General features: G+C 30.6%; 1 non-coding gene across 1 annotated transcript; it reads left to right on the plus strand.

The window, feature by feature from the left end:
• Window positions 1-7544: 7544 nt before the first annotated feature.
• Trnas-cga lies at window positions 7545-7626 on the plus strand. The gene has a single exon. It is a non-coding gene; the product is annotated as a tRNA-Ser (tRNA).
• Window positions 7627-8267: the final 641 nt, after the last annotated feature.

An 8267-nucleotide genomic window follows, 5' to 3' on the forward strand; every position in this document is an offset into this window, starting at 1 on the left:
TTGTATCCGCACATACATACACACACGTACATACATACACACACACATACACACACACATACACACACACACACACACACACACATACATCCATTTTTTCTAAGGTATGCCAAAATGTTCAGAAGCCTTTGAAACGTAAAGATATATAAAAATTTTCATTTTCGATTTTTTTGCGATTACTATAACTTGCCCTACGGGAAGTTAATAATGATTTAATATTAGTAATAAATAATATAGTATAAACCAGTGTGACTAGAAAACAACGATATTTGTTTGTGATCATTTCAAGCGGCGTATTCAAACGTGGATTACTTTCCATATATATCGAAATTCTCAAATCGTGTAGGGTAGGTCGAGGCACAAAGGTCCATTTGACTTTAAGTAATTAAAGCAGGGATAAAATGAATTAAGGCACGTTAAAATGGGGCAACCATGAAGCAAATAAATTCAATGTCTTTGTTTTAATTTTTAATGAATTTTACAAAATATTAGCTACATTTGAAACCAATGCAAAATATAAATTTTAAGGGTGGATTTTTATAACACTGTATATAAACATGATCTGGTATTTCGTCAGAAATAATGTTCTGGTATTTCGTCAGTAATATTCATTAGTAAAGTTGAAATCACTGTTAATTTAATTAATCTTTTGTAAAATTGTGTTCTCAACTTGATTTATTTTTCATTGTTTACACTTTTGCCATGGTAAAATTAAGGTTGTGTTGGTCTTTTTTAACCTACCCATATGTAAGATTTTATAGAGGTTATATAAAAAAAACTGTTTAATCTAACTTATAAACAACAAATCTTCAACCTTAAATAACGTATACTTAAAAATTATATTAAGGTCTTGAAAACTAAACTAAAGTGCTCATAACCAAAAAAAAACTAATAACAAAATAAAATACTTTTCATGATTTTTCGAATTTTGTCATTTATAACCTTATAACGTCGTCGAAAGAATCAAGGTGATAGCTGGTTATACATCTCTTGCACTTTAGTTTCAAATATTGTTGATAAAAAAAAATTCTAACTTTACTTGTTTTTGAAATGTCGTAGGTGGAACATTTTATCCGCGGACTTTTAAGCCCCGCTCTACCCTAGATACTGAAAAGAATATTAAAATTAAATATAATCATTCTGATGATAATTAATAAATTTCGTTGCACTTGTGTAGCATATATAAATACTAAAATTTCATATGAAATCTTTTTCTCAGATCCAACAGAAAATTGATTAATTTAAGTGATATATAAAACTGCTAACAATTTATATATTTTATATAAAGCTAATTGTCACTTTAGTAAAATTTTAGTAAAAACTTGTTTTTCTTTTCTATAATAAAATTTAATGAAGTAAAAAAATTAAGAACATAACTCGATAAAAATTACTGCTAACACAAAAAATTAAGTAGCTGCTATTACTCTTGAATTACAGTCAACGTGATAAAAATTAATTGCAAAAATAATAGCTGTATTATTCTTGTAAAACTTTATTATCAACTTAAATATCATCATATACCGTTTACCTCGTTGTTCGGTCACGAAATAAATTTTTATCTGCAATTAAATAAATTTCCCTGTTCCATTCATGTGTAGTAGTTCCGCGTCTCATCGCGTTCGAGTGCGAACGCGGAGCAAATGCTAAACCCAAAGCGACGGGTTGTCCCTCTAGGGGTGACAAACATGCAAGTCGATGTTGAAAACTGGAACGACCGGCACACATCATAGAAAATATGATGCGGAAAATATTGACGTTGAACGTTATCTAAGGTGAAAAATGCACATTGTAAGATAATATCGATAATTAGGTACCAACCATAGCTGCTCAAAGTTTTATGACGGATATTTTAAAAATAACAAAACAGTAACAGTAACAATAATGGAAGTGTTTATGCTCAGTTTGTGTTTTTGCTAGAAAAAGAGATTAGAGTTTCAAGTAAATCTAAATTGTTCGACCCCAGAATTTGGTGAGGTGAGAGTAGGGGAAATGGTTACGGTTGTACCAGGTCGTCATAACAGCTAAACTATACTGATTTTGAGATACGGCCCAAAGGAAGAAAGATGTAGTTTGTTTGAACAAGTTCCCATCATTGCTTTCAGTCGTTGGCGACCTACGTTAATATGATCCATAAACCGCATTGCTTTTAAAGAGACAAAAGTGAGTTTTTCTGTTCGATTTCTTCTTTTGTGCGTACGAATGTGACATGTATATCTTGTCCTTTTTGGGCGGAGAAACAGATAAAAAAAAATTAAACTCAACTAAGACAAAATGCAGAAGAGAAGGGTAAGAAAAATTGAATATAAAAGAAAAAATATTTTAAAAGGTTTCTTGTTAACTTTGTTTAAATAATTATGTTTTGCTGTATATTGATAATAAGCTTTGTTTAAATGATTGAATTGCGTTGTGTTACATATTTCTGACAATAAAAGTTATTTTGGTATTTATACTTATTGTTTTTTAACCAATTTTTATGCCTGTCACAACCGTCCTTGGGGGTGTGTGAAGTTTCAATAAGTAGCAGTAGCAGGAAATAGCTGTCATTTTAAAAAATAAATTCCAATAATTTTATTAAATGGATTGCCTTACGGCCATTGAATAATTCGCTGAAGAACTAAAATCTTCCGATGTAAGAAGTGAGATAAGAAAAAAATCCGGGACTTTGTTAATGCAGTCTTTGGCGCCTGTGACTATATAGATGCTATATTATAGAGGATTTGGAAGGAAGATTGAAAGCTAAGTTTCCGATGGCGGAGAAAGTCAAAATCTTGGGCGATAAACGCTCTGAAAGCTAGTACAGAGTAGCAGGAGATGGAATTGAGGAAAGTTATAATAAATTTTGCCTCCAACTCTAACTATGACTCTGATTGAATTCTTCTAAAAAAGAGATTTTAATAAGACGATTCTACGAGTTTCTACCAACGATTATACCAAAAATGATATTTACCAATTGTCGATGCATAATTCTCAGCCGCATCCGTTCGACGCCAGCGAGTATTCTTGTTACTTCGGGAGTATCGATCAACAGAACAGTTTTAGGGGTGAGACTATCAAAACCGGGTTAGACGCCCACACTTTCACATTTCAGGGTCTTCGCTATACGAACGTTCCATATAATACACACACATTTATACATATATAAATATATATATATATATATATATATATAATATATACATCATATATATACATCATATATACAAAACATACTTCCAACATGCAAACAGACGTACATACTCGACTACGATACGTTTAATCTTACACATATATTAACTACTTACAATTAGTAAACAGTACATTAACGTGTTTTGTTATTCCAGTTAACCGTTGACATTGAATTTTATGTTTGCGGATAACAATGTTAACCACTTGAACATAGTCATCTGCACTTTAAGGATATTTATATGGAATAAAATTTTGTATTGAGTTGATTTTTTACATTTAAATTATGTTTTTGGGGAATACGAGATGACGTTTGCAGCCTCGGCCTTGCAACTACAAGGTTTCAAGTTCAAATTCAGTAGTACTAGCCATTTTCATTAATAAATATAGATCGATAGGCCAATCTGAGGTTTCACATCATACGGAAAGGTCACACTTATTTTGTTCAAACTGTGGTATTTCTCGGATACATATTTTATGTTATATGACAATATAGCGATGACATTAAGCAGTCAAAAATAAAAACTACTCTGGTATTACATAACATATGCAAAAAGTCGAACTTATATTGTTTTGACAGTTGAGAGTGTCAAAAATTTATCAACTTTCCGTAGGGCAAGTTATAGTAATCGCAAAAAAATCGAAAATGAAAATTTTTATATATCTTTACGTTTCAGAGGTTTCTGAACATTTTGGCATACCTTAGAAAAAATGGATGTATGTGTGTGTGTGTATGTGTGTGTGTGTGTATGTGTGTGTATGTGTGTATGTACGTGTGTGTATGTATGTGCGGATACAAATTTTCGTCGACGATTTCGGGAACACGGATCAACCGATTTGAATAAATCAAAAAGCATTCGATTCGTATTGATAAGGAGACGTGCTGATTAGTTTTTGGCGAAAGCAGGTCGAGCCGTTCCAAAGATACGGGGCAAAAAGTGCCGAAAACGGTAACTCAGTTTTTAAGAGAACGGAGCTTCCGATTTTAATAATTCAAAAAACATTTGACTTGTATTGATAAGATGAAGAATTGATCAAATTTTCATGAGAGCAGGTTTAGCGGTTTCGGAGACCTAACGAAAAAAGTAAAAAAAAATGCCATTTGGCGGTCAAAAATGATCATTAGACATATGCACATCAAATTTTCAGATATTTTATAGAGATTTTAACAATAAGTATAAATTTTGTTTGCATTCCTATGGGTTCCGTATCAATGTTTATTCGTTAGACGGCGACGCGGCGCTTATGCGCTTTGACATTGTGTCTCTATGCAGTTAAAGCAGTACGCCGTTTTGAAAAAAAGTTCAGATCTTCCAAAATATGCAAAAATAAAGAAAACATTTTTTCAAAAAAAAAAAAAATAAAAAAAAAAATAAAAATTAAATTTAAAAAAAAAAAAATTTTTTTTTCAAAAAAAAGTAATTTTTTGTCCAATTTATAATTTCTCAAAAATCTTATTTTTTCGAAGTAATTTTTTTTAAAAAATGTCAATCGTTTTTAAAAACATAATAATTTTTGGTACGGAAAGTTCCAGCAATTTGCCTTAAGGCACGATGCCTTAATTGCCTTAAGACAGAATTCCACTTACAGCTAGTTAAATTTTCGTTGGAACACTATTGATATAGCTTATTGACACTTAAGCGACTCCCAACCATTGACCTTGAAGGTCTATGCCTATCAAGAAAATATAGCCTATAAAAAATTCTGAAACTATTTTGAAAATTAAAAAATCGTTCGAACGGTATCATTTGGGAATCGTACTGATTAATCTTTGGCAAAGATCAGACAGGCTATTTCTTCGTAAATAAATATTAAAAATATTTTTTTAGCGTTTTTAATAAAATTTAACATAGTGACAAAGTTCATTCTCTAAAGTTTAGAGTTTAAACGGACACCCTAAAATAGTGAAGGCCTACAAAAACTAGCTGTAAGTGGAATTCTGTCTTAAGGCAATTAAGGCATCGTGCCTTAAGGCAAATTGCTGGAACTTCCCGTACCAAAATTTTTTTAAAAAAAAAAAAACAATTAACATTTTTGAAAAAAATTTACTTCAAAAAAATAAGATTTTTAAGAAACTATAAATTGGACCAAAAATTACTTTTTTTGAGAAAAAAAATATATAAAAAAGAAAAAAAAAATTTAATTTTTTTTTTTTTTGAAAAAATTTTTTTTTTTTATTTTGACATATTTTGGAAGATCTAAAGTTTTTTTCAAAGCAATCGTACTGCTTTAACTGCATAAAGACAAAATATCAAAGCGCGTAAGCGCCACGTCGCCGTCTAACGCGTAAACATTGGTACGGAACCCATAGGAATGTAAACCAAATTCATACTTATTGTTAAAATCTCTATAAAATATCTGATAATTTGATATGCATAAGTCTAATGATCATTTTTGACCGCCAAATGGCATTTTTTTTACTTTTCATTAGATCTCCGAAACCGCTAGACCTGCCTTTATGAAAATTTGATCGGTTCTTCACCTAGTCAATATAAGTAAAATGTTTTTTGAATTATTAAAATCGGACGCTCCGTTCTCTTAAAACCTGAGTTACCGTTTTCGGCACTTTTTGCCCCGTATCTTCGGAACGGCTAGACCTGCCTTCGCCAAAAACTAATCAGCACGTCTCCTTATCAGTACGAATCGAATGTTTTTTGAATTATTCAAATCGGTTGATCCGTGTTCCCGAAATCGTCGACGAAAATTTGTATCCGCACATACATACACACACGTACATACACACACACACACACACACATACATCCATTTTTTCTAAGGTATGCCAAAATGTTCAGAAACCTTTGAAACGTAAAGATATATAAAAATTTTCATTTTCTATTTTTTTGCGATTACTATAACTTGCCCTACGGGAAGTTAATGAATTGAATTATAAAAATATAATACTATTGAAAAAAAAATAGACTGCGCTTTTATGACACATAAGCACTGTGCACAATAATTAATGTAGTTACAGATATTATAATCTGTTTAAAACACAATTGAAAATTGCTATATTAAGTTTTTAGCGAAAGCGAAAACGTTACTTTCGATATGAACTGTTGAAAATTTTAGCTAATAAACTAAATATCAATTTCTATCGATTAAGATATAATTACACATATCGAGAAGTTCATTGCTTCAAAGCAAAATGCTACTTACACCTAGTTTGATAAAGGTCCGGAGGAGTGCTGTAATGCTAATCAACATATTATAACTTAGGTCGACTCATAGCATTTTGCTAGGTACACTTAGAGTAGAGCGGGCCTTCAATGTCCACGGGTAAAATAGTCCAGCACCGATATCTTAAAAACCAGTTAAGTTAAGAATTTTTCATCAGCAATATTTGCAAGTACAGGGAAAAGGATGTATAACCAACCATCAACTTTATCCTTACGACGTTGCTATTGGGAGAAAAATTTACGTTAATTAAATTAAATATACGTTATTTAATTGTGTTATAAAATGTGTTGTTGATATTAAGTTTGATTCAACAGATTTTTTATTTAACCTCTATAAAAGCTATATCTGGATGGGGTAAAAAACCATCTGAACCTTTACCCCGACAAAGGTACAAAAAATATAGCAAATAAAAAAGTAAATTAAGTTAAAATCGAAATTTTACTAGAGATAAATTAAATATATAGTTATTCTAACTCTGCTGATAAATATTTTGCATTGGTTATTGGCAATATTGGCAATATCGTAGCTATTACATTGTAAAATTATTTTAAAATTTCAAATAAGATATTAAATCTGTTTACTTCCTGATCGTCCCAGTTTTCCCCACCGACGGGGTAATAAGAACAAGGTTACAAATTTTTGAAAAACAGCAAAAAAGCACAATTCTGCAATAATAAATTAGCTGGGAGTTTCACTGTACATAGTCAGATAGCTGTTTGTTTGATATGTGTTATTTGCTGTGATATAAAAAGGTTTTTATAATAAATTTGGTTTTCATAATATAATTGCTCAAAGTCAAATTGGGCCTTCATGCCCTTCCTACTCTATATATTTTTAACATATGTTAACTTATAAGATTATGATAACATATTAGCTGTTAATGGAGCATTAAAATTGATATAATAAAACTGCAAAAAAGATTGGTTATCCATTACATATGTCTGCGAAACCCTTCAGCGTACAATAAAGAATATCAAGTTTAAAAAAATATTCTTTATCATTTTCTTCTACTATAATATTTTCAATTCTTTTATATTAATTTTGTCAATGAATACATTTTCGTTTATTATCTTATATTTATCTTTCCTGATGTTTAAAAAACAGTTTCAAAGATCGATTTAAAAATTTTGTTATATTTAATTTACTATTATAAACAAATAAACACCCGCAATAAAACCCATGTAAAAGCGTTTTATACGCAAGCAGTCGTGGCCGAGTGGTTAAGGCGTCTGACTCGAAATCAGATTCCCTCTGGGAGCGTAGGTTCGAATCCTACCGGCTGCGAATTATTTTTTATTATGAAATATGATATATTTATAATTTTGAACAAACATCAAATATGAAAATGAGATTACGTATTTTAAAAAACTTAATTATAGACTGGAAGTCACTTCTGCAGTCACATGTTACTTCAATTTATAATTTTTGACAACTGCATCATAGGCGTTATTATGCGATATTCATAATACATAACTAGATAGTATGTCAGTATGTGAAATGTCAGTAGTTAAGTTGTATGAATTTTCCAATTTTTGTTCAATAATAAAATTTATCAATAAACTAATTGTAAGCGGCATTTTGCCCTAAGGCAAGTTACATGAACTTCCCGACAAGTGTAAATAATCGCCCTACGAGTGATTTATTACTATTCCGAGTTGATGTTGAACTCATGTGAGAATCTATTGCAGATTATTCATTACTATAGATTTTTTTTTATTACGCGTTATTGAAAATCGAGCATGTGCCGGATATAACTCGGGTATTTACTAGAAGCGCGAAAGAAATAATTAAACTTTTAATAATTTTTTATAAATGAACGACTGTTGTTGGACTAAAATGTTTTAATATGTTCATTGGTACTCTATCGCCGCTTATTTTAACAGTCATTAACGAAGTAACGGCCTGACCTATCTTTGTCCAAAACT

This window comes from Ctenocephalides felis, unplaced genomic scaffold, assembly GCF_003426905.1.
Source record: "Ctenocephalides felis isolate EL2017-DRISC unplaced genomic scaffold, ASM342690v1 CF-g0.4_SCAFFOLD_01886, whole genome shotgun sequence".
NCBI classification, from domain to species: Eukaryota; Metazoa; Arthropoda; class Insecta; order Siphonaptera; family Pulicidae; genus Ctenocephalides; species Ctenocephalides felis.